At 60.6% G+C, this 10,988-nt stretch overlaps 1 long non-coding RNA gene across 1 annotated transcript; it reads right to left on the bottom strand.

Annotated features, from left to right (window-relative positions):
• Window positions 1-356: 356 nt before the first annotated feature.
• Window positions 357-8,865, bottom strand: LOC137308009 (uncharacterized). Its single transcript, XR_010959364.1, has 4 exons — window positions 8,750-8,865; window positions 8,520-8,646; window positions 4,669-4,766; window positions 357-913 (listed from the first exon to the last, which is right to left on the bottom strand). It is a non-coding gene; the product is annotated as an uncharacterized lncRNA (long non-coding RNA).
• Between the last annotated feature and the right edge of the window lie 2,123 nt (window positions 8,866-10,988).

Consider the following 10,988-nt stretch of genomic DNA (forward strand, 5'->3'; position numbering starts at 1 on the left):
TGAGAGAAACAGAGAAAAGGAGACAGAGACAGAGGGGGGAGAGAGAGAGAGAGAGAGAGTCACACACAGAGTGAGTGTGAGAGAGAGCAGGAGACTGTGAGACACACAGAGATCGCGACAGTGAGTGTGTCAGAAAGAGAGAGAGAGAGAGAGAGACGGGGAGAGAGGCAGAGTGAGACCGAGACAGAGTGAGAGAGACAGCGAGTGCGTCCGCCTGTCTGCGCGGGTGTGTCACACACAGGGTGATGTCGGGAATGACCATCTCGCTGGCCGGTCTCACAGACGGAGAGTGAGTGAGGCAGCCCCACTGCCCCGCGGGGAGAAGAGAGACTGATTCAGTGACGGGACGGGCAGGGTGAGAATTGGAGAACTTTATTATAAAAACAGTTCAGAATAAAACGACAAAACAGACGTCAGACGTTAAACCGGCTCCCCCGAGGGGGTCAGACCCCCCCCCCCACCCCCCCCAAGACAGTCCGAGCGGTGGGGTCAAGAGGGGGAGTCCACAGCAGGGCAATCGTCCCCACCCCCTCCTCCTCCTCCTCCATCCCAGACCCCTGATCGTGTCCTTTGACCTCCTCACCGAGTCTTGTGCTGTTTGAACCTCCCCCCGACCCTCCGACCCTTGGCCATGGCCCCCGGCCTCTGACCTCCGACCCTCCGCGGCTTCCCCTGCGGGCGCTGCTGGGGTTTCTTCGGCTTCCTCCCCAGGGCGGGGGCGCCAGGCGGCTCCACGACCTTTGGCCCCGGACCCTCGGGGACGGGCGGCTCGGTCTCCGTCTCCGCGGCGACGGGCGGCAGGGAGTTGCTGAACTTCTTGAACTTGGCCACGAAGAAGCCGTCCATGTTGTGGGTGTGCGGGTAGAATCGGCGGGTGAGGAGCAGCGAGGGGTGAAACCGGCGTTCCTGGAACCTGCGAGGGGTCAGACACAGGGCGTGAGTCGGGGTGGGGGGAAAGGGGGTCCGGGGTGGGGGAGGGAGGGGTCCGGGGTGGGGGGGGAAGAGAGGGTCCGGGGTGGGGGGGGAAGAGAGGGTCCGGGGTGGGGGGGAAGAGAGGGTCCGGGGTGGGGGGGGGAAAGAGAGGGTCCGGGGTGGGGGGGGAAAGGGGGTCCGGGGTGGGGGGGGGGGAAGAGAGGGTCCGGGGTGGGGGGAGGGAAGAGAGGGTCCGGGGTGGGGGGGGGAAGAGAGGGTCCGGGGTGGGGGGGGGAAGAGAGGGTCCGGGGTGGGGGGGGGAAGAGAGGGTCCGGGGTGGGGGGGGAAGAGAGGGTCCGGGGTGGGGGGGGAAGAGAGGGTCCGGGGTGGGGGGGGAAGAGAGGGTCCGGGGTGGGGGGGGAAGAGAGGGTCCGGGGTGGGGGGGGAAGAGAGGGTCCGGGGTGGGGGGGGAAGAGAGGGTCCGGGGTGGGGGAGGGGGAAGAGAGGGTCCGGGGTGGGGGAGGGGGGGAAGAGGGTCCAGGTGGGGGAGGGGGGGGGAAAGAGGGTCCAGGTGGGGGAGGGGGGGGGAAAGAGGGTCCGGGTTGGGGGAGGGGGGGGGGAAGAGGGTCCGTGGTGGGGGGAAGAGGGTCCGTGGTGGGGGAGGGGGGGGAAGAGGGTCCGGGGTGGGGGAGGGGGGGGAAGAGGGTCCGGGGTGGGGGAGGGGGGGGGAAGAGGGTCCGGGGTGGGGGAGGGGGGGGGGGAAGAGGGTCCGGGGTGGGGGAGGGGGGGGGGGAAGAGGGTCCGGGGTGGGGGAGGGGGGGGGGGGAAGAGGGTCCGGGGTGGGGGAGGGGGGGGGGGAAGAGGGTCCGGGGTGGGGGAGGGGGGGGGGAAGAGGGTCCGGGGTGGGGGAGGGGGGCAAGAGGGTCAGGAGTGGGGATGGGGGGGGGGGAGGGGGAAGAGGGACCGGGGTGGGGATGGGGAAGGGGAAAGGGTTCGGGGTGGGGGGTGGGCGGGCGAGAAGAGGGAGAGGGAGAGGGTCCGGGATGGGGAGTGGGAGAAGAGGGGGAGAAGGGGGAAGAGGGTCCGGGGTGGGCAAAAGGGTCCGGGGAAGAGGCTGACTGGGGCATGAGAGATAAGGGTCACTCACTAACTGTACAGAGTCCCTGTTTATTCAGGGTGAGGGTCACTCACTAACTGTACAGAGTCCCTGTTTATTCAGGGTGAGGGTCACTCACTAACTGTGCAGAGTCCCTGTTTATTCAGGGTGAGGGTCACTCACTGTGTAACTGTACAGAGTCCCTGTTTATTCAGGGTGAGGGTCACTCACTAACTGTGCAGAGTCCCTGTTTATTCAGGGTGAGGGTCACTCACTAACTGTACAGAGTCCCTGTTTATTCAGGGTGAGGGTCACTCACTGTAACTGTACAGAGTCCCTGTTTATTCAGGGTGAGGGTCACTCACTGTAACTGTGCAGAGTCCCTGTTTATTCAGGGTGAGGGTCACTCACTGTAACTGTGCAGAGTCCCTGTTTATTCAGGGTGAGGGTCACTCACTGTAACTGTGCAGAGTCCCTGTTTATTCAGGGTGAGGGTCACTCACTGTGTAACTGTGCAGAGTCCCTGTTTATTCAGGGTGAGGGTCACTCACTGTAACTGTGCAGAGTCCCTGTTTATTCAAGGTGAGGGTCACTCACTGTGTAACTGTACAGAGTCCCTGTTTATTCAGGGTGAGGGTCACTCACTAACTGTACAGAGTCCCTGTTTATTCAGGGTGAGGGTCACTCACTAACTGTACAGAGTCCCTGTTTATTCAGGGTGAGGGTCACTCACTGTAACTGTACAGAGTCACTGTTTATTCAGGGTGAGGGTCACTCACTGTAACTGTGCAGAGTCCCTGTTTATTCAGGGTGAGGGTCACTCACTGTGTAACTGTACAGAGTCCCTGTTTATTCAGGGTGAGGGTCACTCACAGTGTAACTGTACAGAGTCCCTGTTTATTCAGGGTGAGGGTCACTCACTGTGTAACTGTACAGAGTCCCTGTTTATTCAGGGTGAGGGTCACTCACTGTAACTGTACAGAGTCCCTGTTTATCAGGGTAAGGGTCACTCACGAACTGTACAGAGTCCCTGTTTATTCAGGGTGAGGGTCACTCACTAACTGTACAGAGTCCCTGTTTATTCAGGGTGAGGGTCACTCACTAACTGCACAGAGTCCCTGTTTATTCAGGGTGAGGGTCACTCACTAACTGTACAGAGTCCCTGTTTATTCCAGGGTGAGGGTCACTCACTAACTGTACAGAGTCCCTGTTTATTCAGGTGAGGGTCACTCACTGTAACTGTACAGAGTCCCTGTTTATTCAGGGTGAGGGTCACTCACTGTGTAACTGTACAGAGTCCCTGTTTATTCAGGGTGAGGGTCACTCACAGTGTAACTGTACAGAGTCCCCTGTTTATTCAGGGTGAGGGTCACTCACTGTGTAACTGTACAGAGTCCCTGTTTATTCAGGGTGAGGGTCACTCACTAACTGTACAGAGTCCCTGTTTATTCAGGGTGAGGGTCACTCACTAACTGTACAGAGTCCCTGTTTATTCAGGGTGAGGGTCACTCACTAACTGTACAGAGTCCCTGTTTATTCAGGGTGAGGGTCACTCACTGTAACTGTACAGAGTCCCTGTTTATTCAGGGTGAGGGTCACTCACTGTAACTGTACAGAGTCCCTGTTTATTCAGGGTGAGGGTCACTCACTAACTGTGCAGAGTCCCTGTTTATTCAGGGTGAGGGTCACTCACTAACTGTACAGAGTCCCTGTTTATTCAGGGTGAGGGTCACTCACTGTGTAACTGTACAGAGTCCCTGTTTATTCAGGGTGAGGATCACTCACTGTGTAACTGTACAGAGTCCCTGTTTATTCAGGGTAAGGGTCACTCACTGTAACTGTGCAGAGTCCCTGTTTATTCAGGGTGAGGGTCACTCACTGTAACTGTACAGAGTCCCTGTTTATTCAGGGTGAGGGTCACTCACTAACTGTACAGGGTCCCTGTTTATTCAGGGTGAGGGTCACTCACTGTGTAACTGTACAGAGTCCCTGTTTATTCAGGGTGAGGGTCATTCACTGTTGTAACTGTACAGAGTCCCCTGTTTATTCAGGGTGAGGGTCACTCACTGTGTAACTGTACAGAGTCCCTGTTTATTCAGGGTGAGGGTCATTCACTGTGTAACTGTACAGAGTCCCTGTTTATTCAGGGTGAGGGTCACTCACTGTGTAACTGTACAGAGTCCCTGTTTATTCAGGGTGAGGGTCACTCACTGTGTAACTGTACAGAGTCCCTGTTTATTCAGGGTGAGGGTCACTCACTGTGTAACTGTACAGAGTCCCTGTTTATTCAGGGTGAGGGGTCACTCACTGTAACTGTACAGAGTCCCTGTTTATTCAGGGTGAGGGTCACTCACTGTAACTGTACAGAGTCCCTGTTTTATTCAGGGTGAGGGTCACTCACTGTAACTGTACAGAGTCCCTGTTTATTCAGGGTGAGGGTCACTCACTAACTGTACAGAGTCCCTGTTTATTCAGGGTGAGGGTCACTCACTGTAACTGTACAGAGTCCCTGTTTATTCAGGGTGAGGGTCACTCGCTGTGTAACTGTACAGAGTCAGTGTTTATTCAGGGTGAGGGTCACTCGCTGTGTAACTGTACAGAGTCAGTGTTTTATTCAGGGTTAGTGTTACTCGATTGAGGGCGGTTTCAATATTACTTACCGTGTGAAACCTTCTTTGCCGAAGTCTAATCCAGTTGGGACCAGCTTTACATTGCGTTTTTTCAAAGCATAATCAACGACCCACTCATTCTCCTCAACCTGGGCAACGGAAAAGATGGGAACAAGGTGAGAATGGTCATTAATCCGGGCCCCTTCTCCCCGTTCGGGGGGGGGGGGATGTTAAACCGAGGCCCCGTCTCCCTGTTCAGGGGGGGGGGATGTTAAACCGAGGCCCCGTCTCCCCTGTTCAGGGGGGGGGATGTTAAACCGAGGCCCCGTCTCCCTGTTCAGGGGGGGGGATGTTAAACCGAGGCCCCGTCTCCCTGTTCAGGGGGGGGATGTTAAACCGAGGCCCCGTCTCCCTGTTCAGGGGGGATGTTAAACCGAGGCCCCGTCTCCCTGTTCAGGGGGGGGATGTTAAACCGAGGCCCCGTCTCCCTGTTCAGGGGGGATGTTAAACCGAGGCCCCGTCTCCCTGTTCAGGGGGGGGATGTTAAACCGAGGCCCCCGTCTCCCTGTTCAGGGGGGATGTTAAACCGAGGCCCCGTCTCCCTGTTCAGGGGGGGGATGTTAAACCGAGGCTCCGTCTCCCTGTTCAGGGGGGGGGGATGTTAAACCGAGGCCCCGTCTCCCTGTTCAGGGGGGGATGTTAAACCGAGGCCCCGTCTCCCTGTTCAGGGGGGGGATGTTAAACCGAGGCCCCGTCTCCCTGTTCAGGGGGGGATGTTAAACCGAGGCCCCGTCTCCCTGTTCAGGGGGGGATGTTAAACCGAGGCCCCGTCTCCCTGTTCAGGGGGGGGGATGTTAAACCGAGGCCCCGTCTCCCTGTTCAGGGGGGGGGATGTTAAACCGAGGCCCCGTCTCCCTGTTCAGGGGGGGGGATGTTAAACCGAGGCCCCGTCTCCCTGTTCAGGGGGGGGGGGATGTTAAACCGAGGCCCCGTCTCCCTGTTCAGGGGGGGATGTTAAACCGAGGCCCCGTCTCCCTGTTCAGGGGGGGGATGTTAAACCGAGGCCCCGTCTCCCTGTTCAGGGGGGGGGATGTTAAACCGAGGCCCCCGTCTCCCTGTTCAGGGGGGGATGTTAAACCGAGGCCCCGTCTCCCCTGTTCAGGGGGGGGATGTTAATACCGAGGCCCCGTCTCCCTGTTCAGGGGGGGGATGTTAAACCGAGGCCCCGTCTCCCTGTTCAGGGGGGGATGTTAAACCGAGGCCCCGTCTCCCTGTTCAGGGGGGGGATGTTAAACCGAGGCCCCGTCTCCCTGTTCAGGGGGGGGATGTTAAACCGAGGCCCCGTCTCCCTGTTCAGGGGGGGGGATGTTAAACCGAGGCCCCGTCTCCCTGTTCAGGGGGGGATGTTAAACCGAGGCCCCGTCTCCCTGTTCAGGGGGGGATGTTAACCGAGCCCCGTCTCCCTGTCAGGGGGGGGAGTTAAACGAGGCCCCGTCTCCCTGTTCAGGGGGGGGGATGTTAAACCGAGGCCCCGTCTCCCTGTTCATGGGGGGGAGTTAAACCGAGGCCCCGTCTCCCTGTTCAGGGGGGGATGTTAAACCGAGGCCCCGTCTCCCTGTTCAGGGGGGGATGTTAAACCGAGGCCCCGTCTCCCTGTTCAGGGGGGGGATGTTAAACCGAGGCCCCGTCTCCCTGTTCAGGGGGGGATGTTAAACCGAGGCCCCCGTCTCCCTGTTCAGGGGGGGGATGTTAAACCGAGGCCCCCGTCTCCCTGTTCAGGGGGGGGGATGTTAAACCGAGGCCCCGTCTGACGCCGTTCCCTGTCAGGGGGGGATGTTAAACCGAGCCCCGTCTCCCTGTTCAGGGGGGGGGGATGTTAAACCGAGGCCCCGTCTCCCTGTTCAGGGGGGGATGTTAAACCGAGGCCCCGTCTCCTGTTCAGGGGGGGATGTTAAACGAGGCCCCGTCTCCCTGTTCAGGGGGGGGGATGTTAAACCGAGGCCCCGTCTCCCTGTTCAGGGGGGGGATGTTAAACCGAGGCCCTGTCTCCCTGTTCAGGGGGGATGTTAAACCGAGGCCTCGTCTCCCTGTTCAGGGGGGGATGTTAAACCGAGGCCCCGTCTCCCTGTTCAGGGGGGAGGGATGTTAAACCGAGGCTCCGTCTCCCTGTTCAGGGGGGGATGTTAACCGAGGCCCCGTCTCCCTGTTCAGGGGGGGATGTTGAACCGAGGCCCCGTCTCCCTGTTCAGGGGGAGGGATGTTAAACCGAGGCCCCGTCTCCCTGTTCAGGGGGGGGATGTTAAACCGAGGCCCCGTCTCCCTGTTCAGGGGGGATGTTAAACGAGGCCCCGTCTCCCTGTTCAGGGGGGGATGTTAAACCGAGGCCCCGTCTCCCTGTTCAGGGGGGGATGTTAAACCGAGGCCTCCGTCTCCCTGTTCAGGGGGGGGGATGTTAAACCGAGGCCCCGTCTCCCTGTTCAGGGGGGATGTTAAACCGAGGCCCCCCGGTCTCCCTGTTCAGGGGGGGATGTTAAACCGAGGCCCCGTCTCCCTGTTCAGGGGGGGGTGTTAAACCGAGAGGCCCCGTCTCCCTGTTCAGGGGGGGATGTTAAACCGAGGCCCCGTCTCCCTGTTCAGGGGGGGGTGTTAAACCGAGGCCCCGTCTCCCTGTTCAGGGGGGGATGTTAAACCGAGGCCCCGTCTCCCTGTTCAGGGGGGGATGTTAAACCGAGGCCCCGTCTCCCTGTTCAGGGGGGGATGTTAAACCGAGGCCCCCGTCTCCCTGTTCAGGGGGGGGATGTTAAACCGAGGCCCCGTCTCCCTGTTCAGGGGGGGGGGATGTTAAACCGAGGCCCCGTCTCCCTGTTCAGGGGGGGATGTTAAACCGAGGCCTCGTCTCCCTGTTCAGGGGGGGATGTTAAACCGAGGCCCCGTCTCCCTGTTCAGGGGGGGGGGATGTTAAACCGAGGCCCCGTCTCCCTGTTCAGGGGGGGATGTTAAACCGAGGCCCCGTCTCCCTGTTCAGGGGGGGATGTTAAACCGAGGCCCCGTCTCCCTGTTCAGGGGGGGATGTTAAACCGAGGCCCCGTCTCCCTGTTCGGGGGGGGGATGTTAAACCGAGGCCCCGTCTCCCTGTTCAGGGGGGGGATGTTAAACCGAGGCCCCGTCTCCCTGTTCGGGGGGGGGATGTTAAACCGAGGCCCCGTCTCCCTGTTCAGGGGGGGGACGTTAAACCGAGGCCCCGTCTCCCTGTTCAGGGGGGGATGTTAAACCGAGGCCCCGTCTCCCTGTTCAGGGGGGGATGTTAAACCGAGGCCCCGTCTCCCTGTTCAGGGGGGGGGGATGTTAAACCGAGGCCCCGTCTCCCTGTTCAGGGGGGGGATGTTAAACCGAGGCCCCGTCTCCCTGTTCAGGGGGGATGTTAAACCGAGGCCCCGTCTCCCTGTTCAGGGGGGGATGTTAAACCGAGGCCCCGTCTCCCTGTTCAGGGGGGGATGTTAAACCGAGGCCCCGTCTCCCTGTTCAGGGGGGGATGTTAAACCGAGGCCCCGTCTCCCTGTTCAGGGGGGGATGTTAAACCGAGGCCCCGTCTCCCTGTTCAGGGGGGGATGTTAAACCGAGGCCCCGTCTCCCTGTTCAGGGGGGGGAGATGTTAAACCGAGGCCCCGTCTCCCTGTTCAGGGGGGGGGATGTTAAACCGAGGCCCCGTCTCCCTGTTCAGGGGGGGGGGATGTTAAACCGAGGCCCCGTCTCCGTCACCTCAGCCCAGCCTGTGCTGAGCGTCTGCCAACGACCCCCAGACGAGACGCGCTGCATCGTCGAATTTGAGCGCACCGGAGGCGCCCGCCCGGCCACCGTCCCGCTGGCGGCGTGTGGGATCTTGCTGTGCGCGGGTTCCTCACCGTGACGGAGCAGGTGCAGTAGACGAGGTAGCCGCCGGTCTCGGAGGCTGCGTCGAGGGAGTCGATGGCCGAGAGCAGCAGCTCCTTCTGGAGGGGGGGGGGCGCAGCGATGGATGTCGCGGTCGTCCTGAGGAGAGAACGGGAGAAGTCAAAGGCCGGGGTCAACGGCGCGAGGAACGGGAGGGGGGAAATCGCGGGGGGATGGGGAACCCGACAGCCCCTCCGCTCACCTTGTTGGTTTTCACGGCTGGGTCTTTGGAGATGACGCCGGTGCCACTGCAGGGAGCATCGAGGAGAACCCGATCGAAACCTCCCATTACCTGAGGGAAAAGGACATCAGCTGTCAATCAGGGCAGGACACGCCCCCGTCACATCACCCGTCACTCAGGGTAGGACACGCCCCCCGTCACATCACCCGTCACGCCCCCCGTCACATCACCCGTCAATCACCGCAGGACACGCCCCCCGTCACATCACCCGTCAATCACCGCAGGACACGCCCCCCGTCACATCACCCGTCAATCACCGCAGGACACGCCCCCCGTCAATCAGGGCAGGACACGCCCCCCGTCACGTCCCGTCACGCCCCCCCCGTCACATCTCCCGTCAATCACCGCAGGACACGCCCCCCGTCACATCCCGTCACGCCCCCCCGTCACATCACCCGTCAATCAGGGTAGGACACGCCCCCCGTCACATCCAGTCACGCCCCCCCCGTCCCTCAGGGCAGGACACGCCCCCCGTCACATCCAGTCACGCCCCCCCGTCCCTCAGGGCAGGACACGCCCCCCCCCGTCCCTCAGGGCAGGACACGCCCCCCCCGTCCCTCAGGGCAGGACACGCCCCCCCCCGTCCCTCAGGGCAGGACACGCCCCCCCCCCGTCCCTCAGGGCAGGACACGCCCCCCCCCGTCCCTCAGGGCAGGACACGCCCCCCCCGTCCCTCAGGCAGGACACGCCCCCCCGTCCCTCAGGGCAGGACACCCCCCCCCCCGTCACTCAGGGCAGGACACGCCCCCCCCGTCCCTCAGGGCAGGACACGCCCCCCCCGTCCCTCAGGGCAGGACACGACCCCCCGTCCCTCAGGGCAGGACACGCCCCCCCCGTCCCTCAGGGCAGGACACGCCCCCCCGTCCCTCAGGGCAGGACACGCCCCCCCCCGTCCCTCAGGGCAGGACACGCCCCCCCCGTCACTCAGGGCAGGACACGCCCCCCCGTCACTCAGGGCAGGACACGCCCCCCCGTCACTCAGGGCAGGACACGCCCCCCCCGTCACTCAGGGCAGGACACGCCCCCCCCGTCACTCAGGGCAGGACACGCCCCCCCCCGTCACATCACCTGTCACTCAGGGCAGGACACGCCTCCCGTCACATCACCCGTCACTCAGGGCAGGACACGCCCCCCGTCACATCACCCGTCACTCAGGGCAGGACACGCCCCCCATCACATCACCTGTCACTCAGGGCAGGACAACCGTTACATCACCTGTCACTCGGCAGGACACGCCCCCCGTCACATCACCCGTCAATCAGGGCAGGACACGCCCCCGTCACTCAGGGGAGGACACGCCCCCCGTCACATCACCCGTCAATCAGGGCAGGACACACCCCTATCACCACCTGTCAATCAGGGTCGGACACACCCACATTACATCATAAGAAATAGGAGCAGGAGTCGGCCATTCGGCCAGGCCCCTCGAGCCTGCTCCATCATTCAATAAGGTCAAGGCTGATCTTCTACCTCAACTCCATTTTCCTGCACTATCCCCATATCCCTCGATGCCTTTAATATCTCGAAATTTATCAATCTCTGTTCTGAATGTTCTCAATGACTGAGCCTCCACAGCCCTCTGAGTGAAGAAATTTCTCCTCATCTCAGTCCTAAATGGCTGACCCCTTATTCTGAGACTGTGACCCCTGGTTCTGGACTCCCCAGCCAGGGGAAACATCCTCCCTGCATCTACCCCGTCGAGCCCTGCAAGAATTTTGTATGTTTCAATGAGATCACCTCTCATTCTTCTAAACTCCAGAGAATACAGGCCTAGTCTACTCAATCTCTCCTCATAGGACAATCCCGCCATCTCAGGAATCAGTCTGGTGAACCTTCGTTGCACTCCCTCCATGGCAAGTATATCCTCTCTTAGGTAAGACGACCAAAACTGCACACAATACTCCAGGTGTGGTCTGACCAAGGCCCTGTATAACTGCAGTAAGGCAGGGCAGGGCACACCCACATCATTACATCGCCTGTCAATCAGGGCAGAACAGAGTATAAATCAGGATATTAGAGGCACATGCAGCAAGGGAAACGCAATAATCGTGGGAGGGGTCTTTAATCTTCATATAGGACTGGGCAAACTAAATTGGCAAGAGTAGTTTGGAGGACGAGTTCATGGGAAGCATTCGAGACAGTTTCCTAGAATAATATGTCAAGGGACCAACTAGGGAACAGGCTATTTTAGACCTAGTAT

The sequence above is a fragment of the Heptranchias perlo genome, unplaced genomic scaffold (assembly GCF_035084215.1).
Source record: "Heptranchias perlo isolate sHepPer1 unplaced genomic scaffold, sHepPer1.hap1 HAP1_SCAFFOLD_1179, whole genome shotgun sequence".
Lineage (NCBI taxonomy): Eukaryota > Metazoa > Chordata > Chondrichthyes > Hexanchiformes > Hexanchidae > Heptranchias > Heptranchias perlo.